This window comes from Tachypleus tridentatus, chromosome 12 (genome assembly GCF_004210375.1).
Source record: "Tachypleus tridentatus isolate NWPU-2018 chromosome 12, ASM421037v1, whole genome shotgun sequence".
Taxonomy (NCBI): Eukaryota; Metazoa; Arthropoda; class Merostomata; order Xiphosura; family Limulidae; genus Tachypleus; species Tachypleus tridentatus.
Window position 1 is genome coordinate 116,596,801 of NC_134836.1, and position 20,771 is coordinate 116,617,571.

At 34.0% G+C, this 20,771-nt stretch overlaps 1 pseudogene across 1 annotated transcript in view; it reads left to right on the forward strand.

The window, feature by feature from the left end:
• Positions 1-4,934: 4,934 nt before the first annotated feature.
• The window catches only part of LOC143234450 (formimidoyltransferase-cyclodeaminase-like), a 30,117-nt pseudogene continuing 14,280 nt past the window's right edge, over positions 4,935-20,771 (forward strand). Inside the window, exons 1-8 of the transcript XR_013018658.1 lie at positions 4,935-5,339; positions 7,225-7,405; positions 9,040-9,168; positions 12,154-12,242; positions 12,488-12,667; positions 14,563-14,674; positions 16,628-16,777; positions 17,244-17,432. The product of XR_013018658.1 is annotated as a formimidoyltransferase-cyclodeaminase-like (transcript). The remainder of the gene's footprint in view (positions 5,340-7,224; positions 7,406-9,039; positions 9,169-12,153; positions 12,243-12,487; positions 12,668-14,562; positions 14,675-16,627; positions 16,778-17,243; positions 17,433-20,771) is intronic.

Below are 20,771 nucleotides of genomic sequence, written 5' to 3' on the forward strand. Positions count from 1 at the left end.
TTCGTTTGAGAAGTAATTTTTAAAACTAATTGGAGTTATATATATATATTAATTTTATGGTAGACAATTTACGTTTCTGACAACTACATGAAATGCTACTTTTAATTATTGTAATACAACTACTTTGTAGTGGTTTATTAACAATAACGCCTCCCCAGTAGTACAACAGTATGCCTACGGAGAACGCTAGAATCAGGGTTTAGATACCTGTAAGGAGCAGAGCACAGATAACCCATTGTGTTGCTTTTAGTTAACTTCAAACAAACAAAATCAATAATAATTTAAATCATGGTATTTGTTTGTTTTGGAATTTCGCACAAAGCTACTCGAGGGCTATCTGTGCTAGCCGTCCCTAATTTAGCACTGAAAGACTAGAGGGAAGGCAGCTAGTCATCACCACCGACCGCCAACTCTTGGGCTACTCTTTACCAACAAAAGTGGGATTGACCGTCACATTATAACGCCCCCACGGCTGAGAGGGAGAGTATGTTTAGCGCGACGCGGGCGCGAACCCGCGACGTTCGGATTACGAGTCGCGCGCCTTACGCGCTTGGCCATGCCAGGCCAATAATTTAAATCATGGTATTCATGACGAATGATATCCAACAGACAAGTTTAAATATATCCACAATATAGAAATGTTGATTAGAAAATTTTATAGAAAAAAAAAGAAACCGCACACTGACAGCAAATGAAAGAAACAAACACAAATGAACAAATAAATATTTACACTAATTGTGTAACTCCTGAAACTTGACAGTTTATCTTTAATTTTGTTGTTTCCTAGTGTGAAATCTTTTCTACATTCGTCCACATAGGTTAAGAAAACGAGAAAATTTTTATTTGCTTTGAAATTACAGACAATGCGATAGAAGTGCGACGTTGCATGTGTTACCAACTATTTTAAACAACATTTATAGGAAATGTTGCATATTATAATTTATCCGGGACTAGCCCCCAATTTATTATGTTCTGTATTACGCCCTCAAGTAGCTTTTAAAACTGAGATAAGTTTTAATTGGAATTTAGAAGTTAATTAAATGTCGATCTATTTCAACTTTATGATATTTGCCAAGAAGACTGACACACAGTTTTATTTCTTAATACGAATATATTTCACCATACAAACAATAATACAATTTATAATAACGATTATTACAAATAATGATTTATATACAAAAGTTTTACAAACTCACAAACGATAAGGAATCTTCTATCTGGTCTGGAACTGAATATTTTATCGACGGTTCGCAATGAGCGAATCTATTCTGAGTTGATATAGTTATAATTTACTCAAATGGGAGCTAGCTTCGCTAATCACACGTCAGTTTTTCACCGCAGAAGTTATTTAATGTCTTCGTAGAAACACTAACATCCGATGTTAATCCAACGAATATAAACAGTTTATGATGTTAGAAATCTATAAACATTCCTGGTCAAGTATCTGGGCCCAGCGTGGCCAGGTGGTTAAGGCACTCGACTCGTAATATGAGGGTCGCGGGTTCGAATTCCCGTCGCAACAAACATGCTCGCCCTCCCAGCCGTGGGGCGTTATAATGTGATGGTCAATCCCACTATTCGTTGCTAAAAGAGTAGCCTAAGAGTTGGTGGTTGGTGGTGATGACTAGCTCTCTTCCCTTTAGTCTTACCCGGCAAAATTAGGGACGGCTAACACAGATAGCCCTCGTGTAGCTTTGCGGGAAATTCAAAACAAACTAAACAATATCAACTGTCCACAGTTTCCTGATTAATAAGCTTTAATCACAGCTATAACTTTCGAGGTTTAGTGTGTGTGTTTTCTTATAGCAAAGCTTTATCAGGCTATCTGCTGAGTCCACCAAGGGGAATTGAATTCCTGATTTTAGCGTTGTAAATCCGTAGCCTTGCCGCTGTACTAGCGGGAGACGGCTTATAGTGCACCAAATGCAGTAAACATGCTAGCCCTTTCAGCCGTGGCGACGGACGTTATAATGTGACAGTGGTCAATCCCACTATTCGTTGGTAAAGAGTAATCGCACCCGAACAGGGGTTCGCGCCCGCGTCGCGCTAAACATACTCGCCCTCCCAGCCGTGGGGGCATTATAATGTGACGGTCAATCCCACTACTCGTTGGTAAAATAATAGCCGAAAAGTTGGCGGTGGGTGGTGATGACTAACTGCCTTCCGTCTAGTCTTACGTTACTAAATTAGGGACGGCTAGGCGCAGATAGAGCCCTAGTGTAGCTTTGCGCGAAATTCAAAATAAACCAAACAAACAATAAGTGAATGAAACTTTTATAAACGTTAATTAAGAAGTAAATACACTAATTTGTTATCGTTACTTAAAACTGGACTTCGAATTATTTTAACAAATCATTTTAAAAGAACAACGTCCTGACAAATATTACTATCTAAATCAGTGGTTTTTAACCTTGTTGGAGGTACTGAATCTCGGAAGTTTTGTACTTGCATTCACTGAACCCTTCGTAATTGGAAAAATAAAATATGTTTTTTTTTTAAATTCAATACATAAGTAGATATTTTATTAGTGCACAAAATGAACCATGCATCAGTTACACACAATATCACTGTGTTCAAAGAACAAAACCAACAAAACATGAATTTCACACAAAACAAAAAACATAACTCAATGAATATTTACTACAAATCAATGTGACTTTTGCTGTTGCCTTTCAGAGACAAGTTCAGAAATGCACGGCTTCACCTTGGCAAGTGCCACTCTCATGTCATTTTTGCAACAGTCTGTTTCTTTTCTTCGTATTTATGTCTACCATCCTCGAAAAGGTTTTGTTTGTTTTTAATTTCGCGCAACCTACTCGAAGGCTATCTACGCTAGCAGTCTCTAATTTTTTTGCAGTGTAAGACTAGAGGGAAGGTAGTTAGTCATTACCACCCACCGCCAACTTTTGGGCTACTCTTTTACAAACGAATAGTGTGATTGACCGTTACAAATATAACACCCCCACGGCTGAAAGGGCGAGCATGTTTGGTGCGACCGGGATGACGGGCCTCCTCGAAAAGGATTCCTCTCAAAGATATGTTGTAACAAATGGTATGAGTATCTCAAGGGCTTTCTTAGCAATAAGAGGGTATGCTACGATTTGGTGACACCAAAATATTGAGAGCATTGTTGTTCTGAAAAGTTGCTGTTGAATCTGGCTCTACTGAAGTTCAATGATTTTGTCGAGGTATTCATCATTGACATCTGCTGTTGCAACACTAAACCTGAACGGCTGTCTCACCCATGCTGGATATGACTCTCTGGTAGGGAAGTATCCATCAAGAGACTTTACGAACAAACTGCAGAAATCATATCCCACGAAAGATCGTTTCCTCTGAAGAAGTCATCTACAAGTTTCTTCATGTCAGCTGCCTTAGTTGTTGTTGTAAGAGGTTTACAAAATAAAAAATCTTCTTTTATCCCGTCGTTCTTCACATAACGCATGAATACAACAAGCTGGCTTAGAATGGAAACGTCAGTGGTCTCGTCGAGTTGAAGGCTGAATTTTGCTGGACTTGAAATCAGATCTGGAACTACTTGAGCCAAGATTTCATCGCTCATGTCATCTATTTTGCTGCTGATGGTGTCATTTGAAAGAGGAATTTGGGATAACTGATTTTCAGCAGCTTTTCCCAGCATGATATTCGCCATCTTCAATGCAGATGGTTTTACGAGTGCTTCACCAATGGTGTGTGGTTTGCCCTGCTTTGTTATCAAGTATGCAACTTCGTACAATGCTATGAGGATCGGTTTATCAATAGGTACAAAGCCGAGAACAGGCAAAGTAGCCTTTTCATCAAACCTGGCTCTCTTTACCTTGAATTCAGCATGTGTTGTGTTCTTGTATTTCCCATCTCCATGCAGCTTTAGGGAGTGTTCTCTTAGTTTTGCTGGTGCTACACTAGAATTGCTCAACTTGGCATTGCAAATCATGCATTGAGGATGCTGACTCCCATCATTTTCCGTTATACAGGTGAATCCATATTGTACGTATTCGTCCGACCACTTTCTATTTTTTGCTCGACATAGTTAGTATGAAGGGATTGAAAGATTAGGAAAACAATCACAAATGACGTACGATTACTACAGTCACAAGTCGACTGCTAAGCGCACGAAGTTCCTTGCAGCATAGATATTAAGGCCAAGTGATGTGACGTGATCAGCCATAGCCAATGATGGCCAAGTGGAGCGTGACGTCACGAATAATACGAGTGGGGTGAACGGAACGGACACTGTGTGTGTGTCTTGACCTCCGCCGAACCACTGATCTAAATTCATTCAAAGCTTTTTTATAAAATACGAGATTCATTAGACACCAAACAGGACAGTGGTAAGCCTGCGTGCTTACGGCTTTAAAAAATCGGATTTCGACTCTCGTTGGGAATAGAACATAGATAGCCCATTGTATAGCCTTTCGCTTAATAACAATTAAACCAAGATTCATAAAAGCGAGTTGGTTGATGCAGAAATTTAGGAAAGAGTTGCGATGTGAGGGTGCTTGGCTAGATATTTTACAATGTGAAATTAAAAGTATTAAAACTGCTAAAAGCAACTCCCGAGCTAGCATGCCACCCCAGAAAAATAATATAATTTACAGTTGCTATATAAGGCAAATAGTAAAAGTTGGGGTAAGGTTCCAACGCTTCTGGGCTGATTGATGTTTTGCGTTTGTATAAGACTATTTCATGTAAACGTAATATTTTAATTCATGAAAAAGCTTGTTTTTTGCTTTTGTAGTAGCAGTATCCTAATTCATATTCTCCAAATGCGAACGCCTACAGATTTTATATATATATATGCACGTTGTTTTAGTTTCTGCTATAAAAAATCACACGTTTCTCTTTTGTAACACACAAATAATTAGGTCTAAAGTTTAGTCCAAAGTGCACTGTTGCAGAGCGTGTGGTAGATATAAAGGTTACCATGTTGTTGCTTTCGAAAATTGACCTTGTCTCGTGGTTTCTAAGTCTACCAAGTGTTTGAGCATGTGAAGAAGAAAGTTCTTGTTTACGTCGCGTGATTGGTAGAAACCGGTTTTCTTAGGTTTAAAATGATAGTCAAGAAGTGACCATACCCACTTGACTGTTGGTATGTGAGTGTTGTGTTACATATCCTTAAAATTTATGCGTTATAAACCATCTCAAGTGAATTAAACGCTGTTCCAGTTACCTTGCACAAAAAGAGTAATTTGTTTTTACAGCATTTAAGCCTATAGACCGTTTTTGCCGAGACAAATTTTTCATTGCAGTTCGTAATTTTTAAATATAGTCTTTCGATGAGCATGAAAGTAAAAATCGTAGAATGCGTGCCCAATTTTTCCGAGGGCCAAAATGAGGAGGTAAGTGGTAGTGAATACCCAAAACTTTTTGTTTTCAAACAAAAATCCTATACAGTGTAGTCGGGTGTGTATAATTCCTAGTGCGCACGTATCCGAGAACTACAATAATTAGTAATACAAGAAAGCTGTTACTTACGCTATAGTGATAATTCCTAAGCCTCAAATAATACGATGAAACACGGTTTCATATGTCTGTATGTAATAAAAATTGACCGAATGCTTTGTTCTGCCCAAGAGGTCAAAGTAGCATGAGACCCAGATCACCATACAAATTATTACTGTAATCGTAACACTAACAGATCTTACAAAAATTTAATTCTACCTAAGATTTAAAGTCACTGCAGATTTTGGCCTTGATCACAAAAGCGTATGGTAATAACAAACTCATAATTTTCGCTTTTATTACTGAGGTCGCCTTTACTAAATTTTGATAATTATCTGGCATTGAAACTTGAAATGAAACTAAATGCGATTAACTGTATGAAACTTTTTAACCATTTAATGGGTGTTGGGGTCACATTGGAAGTGTAAACTCGAAATATCAAATTTGACTTCAAAAATATTCTTTTAGCAACTAAAAACAACAGTTAAGTGTAAAATTGATGCTTTAAGAAATCTCAAAAGAAACAATGTACAAATTTTGAAAGTGATATATATATAACCTGGGATTTTAAATATTAAGAAATTAAAGGTTTTAATATTTCTCTCTTTAATAATGGAGAAACTTTCTCATGTAATTGCAACTTGTTAAAAAAAGGTTTTAATGCATAACATATAATACAAACTACAAAGTTGTCTTTGTACATCCACCCCTGAGGAAAAGCAAAAATGAAAAGTTTAAATCCATGTTTTATGATACACTGATTTCCCAGTCTTAAGCTCTTATAAGGTGGAACAGGGTGCTGTTGAGAGGGCTCTGATCTATGTGTGCTTCAAAGTCTTGACTTCATAACCTTACACTCACTATAATTGAAGGTCATTTCTTAAATATTTCTCTAATTTGTCAGTCTATTCAAGTTATATTGTATTACCTCAACATCCAGAGTACTTTCAGTCTGGACTGTTTTTAATATTAGAGTGCCTCACACATCAGCACTTGAATCTTTGTTTTTTCTTATATATATTAATTAATGAGTTACTAAAGTTTACTGATAACATCCTACCCTTGGGTATATCGAGGAACTGCATAATAACTTGGACCAATTGGTAAGTTGAACAGATATTTGGGGAATGACACAAATTACAGTAAGTGCAAGGTAATGCATTTGGATTATCATAATTTGGAACACATGTTGATGAAATTCCACACAGAAGCAAGTGTTCCTTTGTATTAGAAAAGCTAATGTTATTTTATGTTGTATTTGTAGACATATTAGTTAAACAATAAAAAAAAAAATACATTTTTTTAAAAATACAAATTCTAATATAGTTTTGGTTTCATTATGTATGAAAATTTTACTGGAAAGAATACAGAGAAGGTTTTATCATGATTCCAGAGATAGAATGGTTTTCTAATAAGAGAAGAGCAAGATATCTTGTTTTGTCTTGAAAAAGATTATTTTGGGGATGGATAGTAGAAAGGCCCCTGAATTTTTTCTTGCATCTAAGTTCTGAAAACAGTAGGATGAAAGGAAAAGATACAATAGGCTCTGATTAAGACCAGTTTTCTTTTATCTGACAGCGTGATTAGTTTATGGAGTGAATTGTTGTCAACAGTAGTGGAGGCCATATTTGGGAAGTGATTATTTCTGAAAAAAATAAAGGGTACACGGGTTTAATTTTTTGTTTTCGGAGGTGAGTGGATAGGGATAGTTTAAAGGACCAAATGACTCTTTACTTTACATATGCGTTAAGTTTTATATTTTTACACAACTTTTACTTCCAGATCATTGAGCAGATTGCCAAGTCAATTCGAACACGGAAGGAGTTAGCCTTTTAGATATTGACTGTGGCCCTCAACCAATCGCACAGTTTACACTTTGTTGGTTCTCCAGATGATGTAATTGAAGGAGCTCTTAATGCAGCTAGGGCTGCATATAAGCTCATTGATATGGCAAAGCATAAAGGTAAGAAACTGGGGTTTGTTTTCTTGCAGATTGATCTGGCTCATTCTAAACCTGAAAATATTGTGGGAAGTTTCTCATTGCTTATTGTACTATATCATGCAGAATGTGTAAGATGTAAGAACAGAACTCACACATGTTGATCTCTTTGTAAATTTTGCTAAACTTGTGGGAACTTGTAGACTTAAAGTACTTTCCATCACCAACATCGCCTGATGTCTGTCTGTATGGTAGTTAGGTAGATGAGAAAAACATTAAAAACTGTGTAATTTACAAAATGAAATCAGTTATTTTCTTTCATAGAATTACTCCTCATTGCAGTGATATTTAGAATTTCTTTTAGATCTGACTTTAAAATGTATCGCCTTTTGTAAGTGGTTATAGTAAATGTAATAAATCACTTGTTATGACTAAGAATTCTTGATTTTATATGATTTCAGTTTTATGTAACATTTTTCTCTTTTGCCCTCCTGCATGAGAGTTTTGACTTTTCTGTTTATTATTGTCTTTTTTTTTATCAGTTAAAAAAACAAAATCTGTACATTAAAGTTAACTAAGCAACAGTTAGGAGTAAAATATAATATTACATTATTGATTAAAGTTGTGTTAATTTTTGCTTATTACTTTCATAGTCATATTTAAGGTTGTAATTTTCTAAGCCTTATTTTACTACTGAACTTTCTCAGATTTACATTTCATCTTTTACAAAATATTTAACAAGTTGGTAAAGTTTATTAAGACCTTGTACCTCAATAAACTCAGCCCTGACATAGCCACGCTTTTATTATTATTACTGGTTTAACAACTGTCTACTTGTACACTTTCTATTGTAGTTAATGTGTATTGTAGATACAGTGGACAAGGGTACTGGATTGTCAAGATGACAAATATGCCATGATCCTTTTATTTGTTTGTAGTGATCATCACACACTACTGTTTTCAAGCTTCCTTGTATCTGAAAGTTGTGATGATATCAGGCTAACGAATGTAGCTAAACTGTTTACTAATAATTATTAGTGTACTTTATTTGTTTCTCCAGTTATATGATTTGTGATTTTCTTTAGAGAAAGTTTTTGTAAAATGTCCTGCTTTTTTTTGCTGCCATGGCTCTCAAATAATTTAGCATTTTTCTAAGCAGTGTTTTTATTGGATGTCTAATAGTTGTTAGTCTTAACATTGGTGATATTTATCAGTCACTATCAGAACAATAAATAGCTGTAAGAATGTTTTTAACACAAGAAATTTGAAATGTTGTAGAACTTTGCTAAGACTTACCTTAATGCATTTCTGTCACTTTTCAGAAGCAAAATGTTAAATGTTCTTTGTAAGTTTTTTCATCTCTTATTGGTGTCTGACTCAATTCTCTATTCATACTGCTAGCATAGATAATTTATGTTACTTCCACAAATTTTAGTTCCATTTACAAAAAAATTTTTCAAAGCAAATTTGTAAAGATTTTTTATCCCAGTGATAGCCAAAGCAAAGAAGTTGAAAGTGTTTCAGAAACGATGATTATATATAATCATGAAAAAAGTCCACAGGTCTCTTCAGTGTATAATTTTAAATCGAGCTTGTGTATACTGATGCTGTGTTCAACCTTATAACTGATGTCTTTTTATTATTTAATGAAATTTCAGGAGAACATCCTCGCCTAGGTGCCCTTGATGTCTGTCCATTTATTCCAGTCCAAGGAGTGGAGATGGAAGAGTGTATTTACTGTGCTAGGAAATTTGGAGAGAAACTGGCTGCTGAGTTGAACGCTCCAGGTAAAATAATACTTTACAGGTTTTATGTATTTGCTACACAAATAGTTTAAAGAATCATCACGCCACTATTCTGTGGATCGATTGATGAAGTTGAGATTTCTTGGTTTTGTTTCTGTAGTATATTTATGACCTCCTGGAATTGCTGTCATGGCAACTGAGGCCCTTTTCCTTTGAAGTTATTGCTATGGCTTCAGATATTTTGGTTTACTGGAGCTGGTACTGCAAGATATTAAGTTGCAGAAGGCTCTATGATGATGTGTGTCAGTATAGTGAATCTTGGCTAATATATGTCTTCTGTCATACTGAACTCTTAAGTAATGGGCATGCATGAGGGCTTAGTGTAATTCAGCAAGCCACTGTGAGAAACCATAATTATATGAAAACTAACCCCCCCACATGGCATTATGTTAATAGAAATATTGCAAAAAAATATGGCTAATTGACATTACATAGGAATAATATTGCAATGTATATGTATTGTTTTAAATCACTGTCAGGATTTATCAGTAATACTGTGGTTTGTTCAGTATTCTTCATCCATCTGTGAATCTAAACATATGGTTCACTCTGTCTCAAGTAAACCTAGTTTCTATTTTGTTTTTAAAAATATTTTTTCATTTCTCGACAGTTTTTCTACCTGTAGACTTAAACAAACCTGTCACATTTTTCACCTGTTTAAGGTTTATTCAGAAAGACTTCCAAGATTGACTTGGAGACTCTTTATGGGGTTCAACTGTCAAAACATAAGAATTGAGGGGGGATTGTTACTATTTTGGATTTAAGCAGAGTTGTTTATAACCACCCACACCTTGTGAAGTAGCAGTTTTTATTGTAGTTGTTGTGATTTTTATATTGTTTGTATAATTTTCCTCTATTGTTTGATTCAGTTATATGTGTGAAATTTGCCTTAACAGACAACCCACCTACTCCCTAGTGTCAGTTAAATGTCAAAAATAATTCTTATGTTAATACATCAACATGAGTTTCCTCTAGCATTGTCATATGGACACTGCATTCAAGATTACTTATGTAAAACTTGTGTTAAATAGTTAGTCATGTAATATGTAATCATATGGTCTGGCAAGGAATTAAAACCTTTTAAAACTTGAAATTAAACTGACAAGAGAGAGGCTAAACTTACGTTTGTGACACTGTTATGAAAGATAGTTGATTTGTTAAAATATGTCAGTTATTTCATGATCTTTTATTTGTAATTTAACATTATTTCTTTAAGAAGCATCTAATATAATTTATTTTAATGAATTAGGATTTTTCTTTTCTAGTTTTATTTTCTTGACTCATTATTATTTTTTAAATGATTTTAATATTAACTTTCCTCTCTTGGAATGTTTTTGTATGTTTGATTTAGAGATAGTTATTTCTTTACAAAATCGTGGCCAAACAGAACTTCATTATTGATTTATTTTGTTTTATAATAGCTGTTATTGAACTTATTATATCTCTTTTTGTATCCTGGTAATAACATGGTTGATATAGTACAATAAAACTAGCCTATTACTTTTTTTAAATCTATATTTATGCAAAAGCTTGTCACAGGTTGTTTTTCTAAATTGTCTGCTTTTTTCATATCAAACCACCTTTTCAAGGTCTTGAAATACCTGTGGCTCTCATCTATGGTTTCAGTGGTCTTCTTTTTGTTTCTTTTGTCCATCATGAATCTTTTTATTGCTTGCAGCCTCAGAATTTATCATGTAATAAGAGTAATAGTAATTTTATTCAATTTTTATGTGATGGTGGCATTTTTTTTTTTCATTGGAATGTTTTAGTAATTTTTGAAATTATCTTCCTATAGTCATGATTCAGACAATTGTTTGGACATGTGTTCATGACCTGTGCATGTCGGTTGGATTGTTTTTTCCAGTCTGTATGATCTTACGATCCTTGTCTCAGCATATTGCTGACAGAATAAGTTTTCTGACTTACTAGAACAGTGTCCAACTTAGCCTGGACTTCATGATTGTTGTTTGATTCATAGTAACAGTGTTCAACTTAGCCTGGACTTCATGATTGTTGTTTGATTCATAGTAACAGTGTCCAACGTAGCCTGGACTTCATGATTGTTGTTTGACTCATAGTAACAGTGTCCAATGTAGCCTGGACTTCATGATTGTTGTTTGACTCATTGTAACAGTGTCCAACATAGCCTGGACTTCATGATTGTTGTTTGATTCATAGTAACAGTGTCCAACTTAGCCTGGACTTCATGATTGTTGTTTGATTCATAGTAACAGTGTCCAACGTAGCCTGGACTTCATGATTGTTGTTTGACTCATAGTAACAGTGTCCAACTTAGCCTGGACTTCATGATTGTTGTTGTTCTTTTGATCTTTAACTTTTCAGTAATGTGTTTAGAAGTGAAATTCTCGTTTGCAAGTAATTTCTTTTTGACCCAGTGTAATCTTATCATTTGCTAAGAGAAGGTTACTTTGTGGTGGATTCACCCAAAGTATGAAGTGTTTGACCCTTCAACTGGTCATCACACCATTTGTGATTGGTATTTCATCAGACTAACCCACAGACACTGCTACTGTTTTTTCTTACTCCTTCTTCCCTTTGTATTGCTTCCATGGTTGATTTTCATATTTATAATGAACTTCAAACTTACAGCATGGTACTTATAAGGTGAGAACATTTTAACAGTGGCGTGTTTTACTCTATAACATTTGTCATTTTATTAACAAACTTAGATCCGTGAATTTGATTTATTTACAGTTTTATATCAAATTTAAATCCGCATGTGAGCAATTCTGATATGTTTGATTTAATTATGATTGGAGAATTTGTGGTCAGATTATTTATATTTGTAAACTTAATATATATTTCATTAAAGGAATAGATGTAAACTCATTTAAAGAATCTTTCAGGAAAGTGGATATTTTATATCTTTAGGTTTTGCAGGAGTGAATGATATATTTCATCATCAAGTTGAACATATCAAAAGATTTCATATTTTTCCTTTTATAGTTTACCTTTATGGCTTCGCTGCTCAAAAAAGATTATAGGAAGACCGTGCCCAAATACGAGCAGGGGAGTATGAGGGGTTAACAGAAAAGGTATAATATTTCAATAAATATCTTTAAAGAATTGTCAGCAAGTTTTGTATTTTATATATAGTAGGTTTTTATATCAGCTTCTTGGTGTGTCGTTACATTAAATTTTCAAGTTTGTGCACTTGAATATATTGTAAGACTGTTCATTATTAATCAAATTTTAGTTTAAACTTCTGTAAACCAGAAAACTTAAAGACACTGACACTGGTGCTTTTTTATTTTTTATAAAAGATACTTGGTATGTACAGGTCATGCAGTCTGAATGGAAACCAGATTATGGTCCTTCCGAGTTTGTACCTAGATGGGGAGCAACCATGTGTGGAGCCAGGAAATTTCTCATTGCTTACAACATTAATGTTTTGAGTACCAAAGAACAAGCTCATAGAATAGCATTAAACGTCAGGGAACAAGGAAGAGGGGCAGATCAAGTGAGTAGTCTCACTTTATACTCATAAATATATATATAAAAACTTAAATACTCGTGTTGAGTGTTCAGTATATTAACACAGACATGTTTTTAAATGTACATGTAGTTATGAAGAAATACTGTACTCTTCAAAAAAAGAAACGAAAAGGGATATTTTGTTATTTTAAAGAGAAATATATGTAATAACGTTACAAGCTCAGAGTATGTGATGTTACACGTGTTAAGGCACTGATTGTCAGATCAAAATGACAATAAAAGTTGTGCACTTTGAAAACGGAGGAAAACATCGGATTTTTCGCCAAAACGCATTCGTGTCCAATAAATTTGTTTGAGAGATCTGCATGTTCTGCAAGTGCAACATGTGCAAAATCCTATAAAAGTGGCGGGTTCTCGGTTTCCGTAGCTCAGTGTTAAGCCACCGACACGCAACACAGTTACGCCAAGACTGACTGAAGAACAAAGCAACAACGCCATTGGTCGCTTGGAAGCAGGCGAATCTCGATCAGATGTTGCCAGAGCTGTGAATGTCCACCCAAGCACCATCACAAGGCTATGGAATTGTCACCAACAACATGGATCAACTTGTGACTATTCACGATCTGGCAGACCTCGTGACCACGCCGCACAAGATCGCTACATCCGGTTACGTCACCTTCGGGATAGGACCACCACTGCAACGTCTACTGCCTCAACCTTACCAGGGCTGCGTAGGATTTCCAATCAGACCGTACGCAACCGTCGACGAGATTATTAGGCCCCATGTGCAACCCATCATGGTGAAGGTTAAAGTTGTCATGTTTTTCAACATGACAACGCCCGTCCTCACACAGCCCGACTCACCACTGTCTTTTTTGAGACACCACAGCATCAACGTTCTTCCCTGGCCCTCCAGATCACCAGATTTAAACCCCATCGAACATCTCTGGGACGAGTTGGACCGACTTCTACGACGGCGACAACCTCAACCGCAGACTCTACCTCAGCTTGCAGCAGCTTTGCAGGCTGAGTGGACAGCCATTCCACAGGATGTGATTCGTCATTTCATCGTTTCCATGGGCAGAAGATGCCAAACAGTTATTGATGCTCACGGGGGCATACTCGTTATTGACGTTGAGTGATGTTAAACGTCAACTAGTGAGCGTGGGCTTCGCCTTTGCAGACGTTGGATGTTCAGCAGTGAATGTGCAAAGTTTCACACATGTCATACAGAACTACCCGGAATAAAATTGTTAACAATTTGTCTCATATTTTGCCTTTTGTGTTTCTTTTTTTGAAGAGTATATTAACTCTTGAATAATCATTTCTTCAGGAAAGTTTATTTTTTTCAGAAAATATAAAAGTAATGTAGCTTTGATTTAATTTAGTTTTGGTACTTGTTGTGTTTTCTTAGCTCTTTAATGTTCTGCTGGTATTATTTTTTGTGATGTTCTAATAGTTAGTTCCATAAGTTTTATCTATTTATATAAGATGGATTATAACTTTGTATGGATCAGTTTCCTATCAGAGAGAGACAAGTTTTATTGGATACTGTCACCGTCTGATGACTAAGTTGGGATTTTCAGCTGTATGACAGCTGCATTTGCTCAAGTTTAAGGAGTTAATATTTTGTTTATGAACAATGTCTAGTTTCTTGTAGACAATGCATATAGTAAGAAAGCATTATATGTTATATAAAATATAAATGTGAGATATATAAACACAACAAATTAAAATAAAGTCTGTCTTTCAGGTATTTATCTTTAAACAGAAAAATTTCAATCAAATATTAAAGAGCAACATAAAATATTTAAGTATAGCCTAACTACCTCGAGCATTAAAACTATTTCAGCAACGCTTGTTTGAATTTCCTTGAAATTGGAGCTAAGATTGTTTGTTTGAATCTCCTTCAATAGCCAGGCACTAAAGAATTGCCAAGGTATTGGATGGTGGCTAGACAGCTAACTTGGCCCAAGCATCCTTCAATATCACGGACCATGATGTAACTCCTATCCATACAGTTTATGAGGAGGTAATTGTAGTTGATTACATATGTATCTTTTAAATGTTCTATTCATCCTGTTTGTATCTGATGTGCTAACTTTAGATGACAAATGGATACATCCCAGCTCATGCACATTGCTGGTATCAAATGTCTGTTAATAACAGTGCTGTTGAGAAACAGGAAACACAATTATACTTAAGAATCTTCTTCCATGAATTCTGGGCTCTCTAATATGTTGAATCAGTTGTGACCTAATGGCTTTTCAGAGTAATTATGCACAAAAGTTTCATTAACATGTTAAAAGGTTTAGGATTCTCTAAAGGTCGGTATTGTTATAAGTTATGTTTTTAATGTGTTAATTTACTTTTTTCTGAGATGGTTCAGAATGTAATAATCTGTAAAATTTGTAAAGTGATTAAAAGATGAGTACAATATAAATAAAATGAAGCACTATGTCAGTGAATAATGAATGAGCAGTTGATGAGTCAGTGGAGTTATCAGTGAGTTATTAAATTCAGTGTTAGGACTGACAGTTATTGTGTATATTCTGCTCTTCGGTTACTCGGTTATTTAAGTGTGAAAATCTACAAGCAAGCTTATAAATAAGTTAGGTTTTCATTTGTTTCAGAGTTTATGTGGAAGACTTTGTGTATTTGAAATCAGGCCTACAAGTGAACATGGCTGTTGCAAATGTTTATTGAAGAAATAAGTTAATTTGCTACTGTTATGTGAATTGGACTTGGTAATTAATTTAAAAAGGCCTACCCATTTATAGAATATAGTATAATGGTATGTCTTGTCCCAAAAGGATTCTCAGTCTGTGCTTTACAGAAAGTTCTAGACAGAATCAGATTTCTCAAAAAATAACTGTCATTAAAAAGTAAAGTAAATCAAACACTCTGATTATTCATTTCTTCATTGGATTGAAATGCTGTCTTTGTATCAAGTTTTTGTATTCACACCATATAGAACATTCAAAATATTATAATGAAAATACATTAAAAAGTGAATATTGTTCTAAGCTACAGGGGGTGGACAAAAAAGTAGCTCCCCCCCTCCAAATGTTGTTCATTTGTTACGTCTTTTATTAGACGTAAATAACTTTTTGTCTACCCCCCATGTATATATTAATTATTTTGATTTAAATGTTCTATAGAGGGAACAGGACATTACAGTCAAGTAAGTTCATAAAAGTAGTTCTAGAATACTTACTTTGTTTAGTATATTAAGCCTACAGCAGCTTCAGAGTTATGTTAAAGTCTGTTTGTGAACTTAGGCCTACAACTTGCATCAGAGTGAATGCAGCCTGTAGTAAATACTAGACTTGGCATTTTTTTTTAAATTCAAAAGAACCCACTCAGTGAGAGATCATATTACAACAATATTATCAGTTAATTATGTGTGACTGGGAAATGTTAGATGTGTATATTGTGAAAATGTATTTAGAAATACAAAGAGTTGTGTTTGATTACTCTTAAAGCAATTTAGCAGTCCTGGCGAGTGTTTTTGACAGTTGTATTACACAAGCATAGTTAGCTTTAAAACAAGATTCATACCTGAATTTATTACTGTATGATATTTTGCTGTACTATCATCATCGGGTTAAATTGTTTTATATTTTTAAATGACTCCTACTGTTCACTGTCAGTTCTTTTCCCTTGTAATATGTTTGTGTAATTTTTCTTAATTTTTGGAAAAAAAGATGTGGCTAATTGAGTTTTGCACACTACTCATTTTCTGAGGATATTCAAAAAGCAAATGCTTTCTTAGTTTATAAGATGTAAGTATTCTTGGAGGTGCTGGTGTTTGATAGGTTTCTGTTAGTTACTTTTAGAATAGATTTTTCATCTCAACCCATGAAGCAATTGCAGCACTCAGAAAATTACACAAGTCAAAAGTTTTAGAGAAATAACTACATTTATTTGGACTATTTTCAGTTACAATTTAGCAGGCTGTATAGTTGTGTATCCAAATTTGTAGGTTTGTAAAGATGCTCGAGAATTGAGATTACCAGTAACTGGGTCCCAGATTGTTGGCCTGGTTCCATTGCGTGCCATGTTACAAGCTGCAGAATACTACATTGAGAAAGAAAACCTATTTGTGCTGGAAGAAGATCAAAAAATACATCTTGTAAGTAGAAATTAACTACTAAAAGGCTTGGCATTAGCAGTCATATCAAGGCTTGCCTGTGCTTGATGTTAACAGTCTTGTTGAGGCTTGCATATATTTCATATTAACAGTCTGTGAGATGTGGTAGACCTGTCCATGGAAACCTCAACAAGCAGTAACCTTATGTAATTATTTCTTATCTATGAAGCTTGGTTCAGATAATATAGCTTGTTGTTATGTGTAATTCCTCTTTTAGTGCTTCTCCTGTTTTATCAAATAGTGTGAAAATCTCGCACATTTTGCAAACTTTTATTAATGTTTTTTGTATTACAAAAAAGTAAATATCTCCATTAATGCTGCTTTAGTTACACTTTTATGATGTATACTGTTTTCTTAAATGATTACTTTATAGTGATATGTATTAATGAACCAATGGGATTAAAACAGGTTTCTCCTGTTATAAAAGTTACTATTTTTTTACATTTAGGCTATCAACAGGTTGGGATTAAATTCATTGGGCCCATTTAATCCAAAAGAGAAAATAATTGAATATATGCTACCTGACCAACGTGTGGGTCCTCTGGCCAAGAAAACTGTGCAAGAGTTCATTGAAGCAGTAGCTGCACGATCACCAGCACCAGGTGGTGGCTCTGTTGCTGCCGCTGTTGCCACAATGGTAGGTGGTAAACAATAAAGTGGTTCTCAAAATTTAACATCTCATGAACTCCTTTCATAGAAATGACAAATCTTACAAACCCCTCCTAATAATAAATATTTTTCAATGATTTATTTTTCCTTTACCTGAGTATAAATAATAAAAACTTTGACCTTGGAGGTACAAGATTTGTCCTTTTTATGAAGCTATTACGGTAAACTGTTTGTTATTATATTATTAATTTTATTATATTATAAAAATGTCAATTCCAAGACCCCATCTTGTATGACTTTGAGTAAGTCTAAACTTGTTCTTCATCTTAATTTTAAAAACAGCAAAAAAAAAATCTCTTGCCTCCCCATTTTTCATGAGGAGTCTTGAATTTATCATTTACACATGATGGATGCACTTTCTTTGGTCTGTGTGACTCTTGAAAGTCCAAAACCACTGAAGAAAGGTAGGTCTCAAGTTTGGTTCAGTATTGAGTATGCTTCTGTTTTCAGTTTTCAGATGTACATACAAGGAAAATGTTTTCTTACATAAGATTGTCCTCATAAGTGCAGTAGTTTTTAACTTTCTACTGTTTCTAATTTTAAAAAAATCATTATTTAATTTAGTAACTTGCAATCAAGCTCTCAGTAGTTCACATGCAAAGTGATTTTTATTTTGAATATTAAAATACTCTTTATTATCTTACATTTTTTACATTTAATTCGCATAATTTCTAGAACATTCTAAATGAATACCAAAAGTTTTTTTTTAAGATAAATGTTTATATTTTCCATTTTCTTATACTGTATTGCTAACCCTAGTTACTGTGATTAATGTACAGTGCTATAAAATGTTCAAATTTAATAAATGGAAATATATATGTGCGTAAATTTTAGTTCTGTGTAGAAGTCTGTTGAAACTTGTTCTTTTTAATATTCTTAATTTCATGTCTTTATCTTTTTATTTAATTTTTATTTTCCTTTCCAGTTTTCTGTCTTTAATTATTTATACCAATATGTCAACCGATCCCTATGGGGCTTTTTTATTATTACATGGTGAATCATGTGCAGATTCTTTCACTAATGCTGCACATGAGAATGATGCCATCTTGTTTTTATGTTTTCATGATCCAAGCTACAACAAGTTAAATGTATATAAATCATTAAATGTTTTGGCTATGCATATTAAAATGCAAATAATAACGTAATTAATCAAAGTATAAATATAAAATTTGAAGGCAATCTGTCTATTAAACTAATAAGATGAGAAACACTTGCCAAGCACTGTGTACCCCTCTAGAGAACAATGGACTTAGCATCTATTTGTACTATTTAAAACCAAAAGCTAGCAAATATGTTTACCATTACGGTAACAGTATTCAAGAGTGAAATCTGCTCTTTTTGTTGGTTATAAATATGCCATTCAACTTTAAGCTCTTACATAGCAACACATTTTTTACTTTGCAAGTAGGCATAGTTGACCTAAATGACCTTAAGCTTGGAAGAAATTTACAGTCATTTACCCAGTGAGAAGAATTTCTTGGGAAGTTTCCAGATATAATAAAATACATATGAGTGGTAGATTTTAACTGTTTGGAATAAGAGTATGTATAACCAAGTTATCATTACTTGTGTAAGAGTTCTTAACTTTGAGAATTGTGTCTGTGAGCAGATTGTATAAGAGCAAAAACTAGTGTTAATTCCTGTTTTAAATGTTTCCTTTTAAACTAAAGGAATACAAATAAGTTATAATATACTTGATGAAGGTAATTTCATTAAAGTTTGAATGTGATTCATTACCAATGCAGAAAGAAATTTAAAAAATGGCATTGAAAACTACAGGGTTGATAAGGAATTTTCCTGGTCCATCTTGATCGTCTTACTTAGTGTTTTATTTGTCTCAGTGTATGAAAAATCTATCTTTTGTCAATGGTTCTTGTCTCACTATTTTTACACTTCCTGTTTTCAGCCACATGTTCATTATTACGTGTAAAACAAATTGAGTAAAAAATAATGCACTGATAATGCTAACAGGTGAACAAATTTATAAATGAGAATGTTCACTCATGTCTTAATAGAGCAAAACATCACATCACTGAGAGTGTAACAGAGTACTAACAAACCAAATGATTGCACTGCTATTGCATTAGCTACAATGATCTTGGCTCCTGACCTCATAGTGCCAAAGTAATTCTGTTGTGCCAGTGTTTCTTTTATTAGGCTCATGTTTTTGTCAGGAAATTTTAATTAATTATTTATTGATGCACATGTCAGATACTAATTGTGTCTGTAATGCCCACCAATTCATGCTTTGTGTAAAAAAAGTTCCAATTATCACTTTTCTATAAATTTGGGAATTTTGGTTGGTGCAAACACTTGCTTCCACCATTACAGAATGTGTTTTTCTGAGAACCGCTCAATAATTTTGCAAAACCAACAATGGTCTGTGAGCCACAGTTTGAGAACCACTGTTCTGTTCTACTAATCTTTTTTTTTATTTTGTTTCTAAACGAGTGAAACATTCAAGTAAGGTTAGAAAAGTTATGTTTGTTTTACTCTTCACATAAAAAATTTAGCATTCTGGTCACTTTTAGCTTTTGTGAAGAGTTTAGATTATTTCAAATTGTATATTAAATTTTTTTAGTATTATACATGTATTTTAAATTGGTTCTGTCATATCAAACGTGTGTTACAGGATTTAAATACTGAACTTACTATTGTATTGTTGCATAAAAGCAATTGGAAAGTCTTAAGTTTTATTTTTTTGCATGTGTTAGTTCCACTAATAGCTTCCTAGAAAATATAAATAACTTTACTGGCTTAAAGCAAAATATATTGTCTTTAATCTAGCATTTCGAAAAACCCTCTTATTTAATGCACGTCTTTCTGCTGACGTCAATTTATAAAAACGTAACATGTGAGCAGTTATTGCATGGTGATAATTACATCTAGCTCAGGAAGGGAATGTCAGGGACACCACACTGGTACAACTATTTTTGTGACATTGTGAGACAGGGTACATAACAATAAGTGTGATATTTACCAGCTGTAGTACAACACTACATTGTTACTTGCTGTTCATTAAACAAGTCTTTCAGCAGAAAACTAGGCTACTGTCTCAGATTAGGTGGGATTTTCTGTGTAAAAGAATTCAAAACAAAATTTAGATTTGTGTGAGAACAGTAGTTTTTTTAAGAATGTTCTTTTTAAGCCATTTGTCAACTTTAAATAACATTTGCATTATCAGACTTTCTGTTGGAAACGTACGATTTCTTCCATATACTTTATTTTTGTTCACTGTTGACCAAAACACACAAAAATATTACTGAAAATATTTTAATACTATAACCATGATATTATTATGTTTATC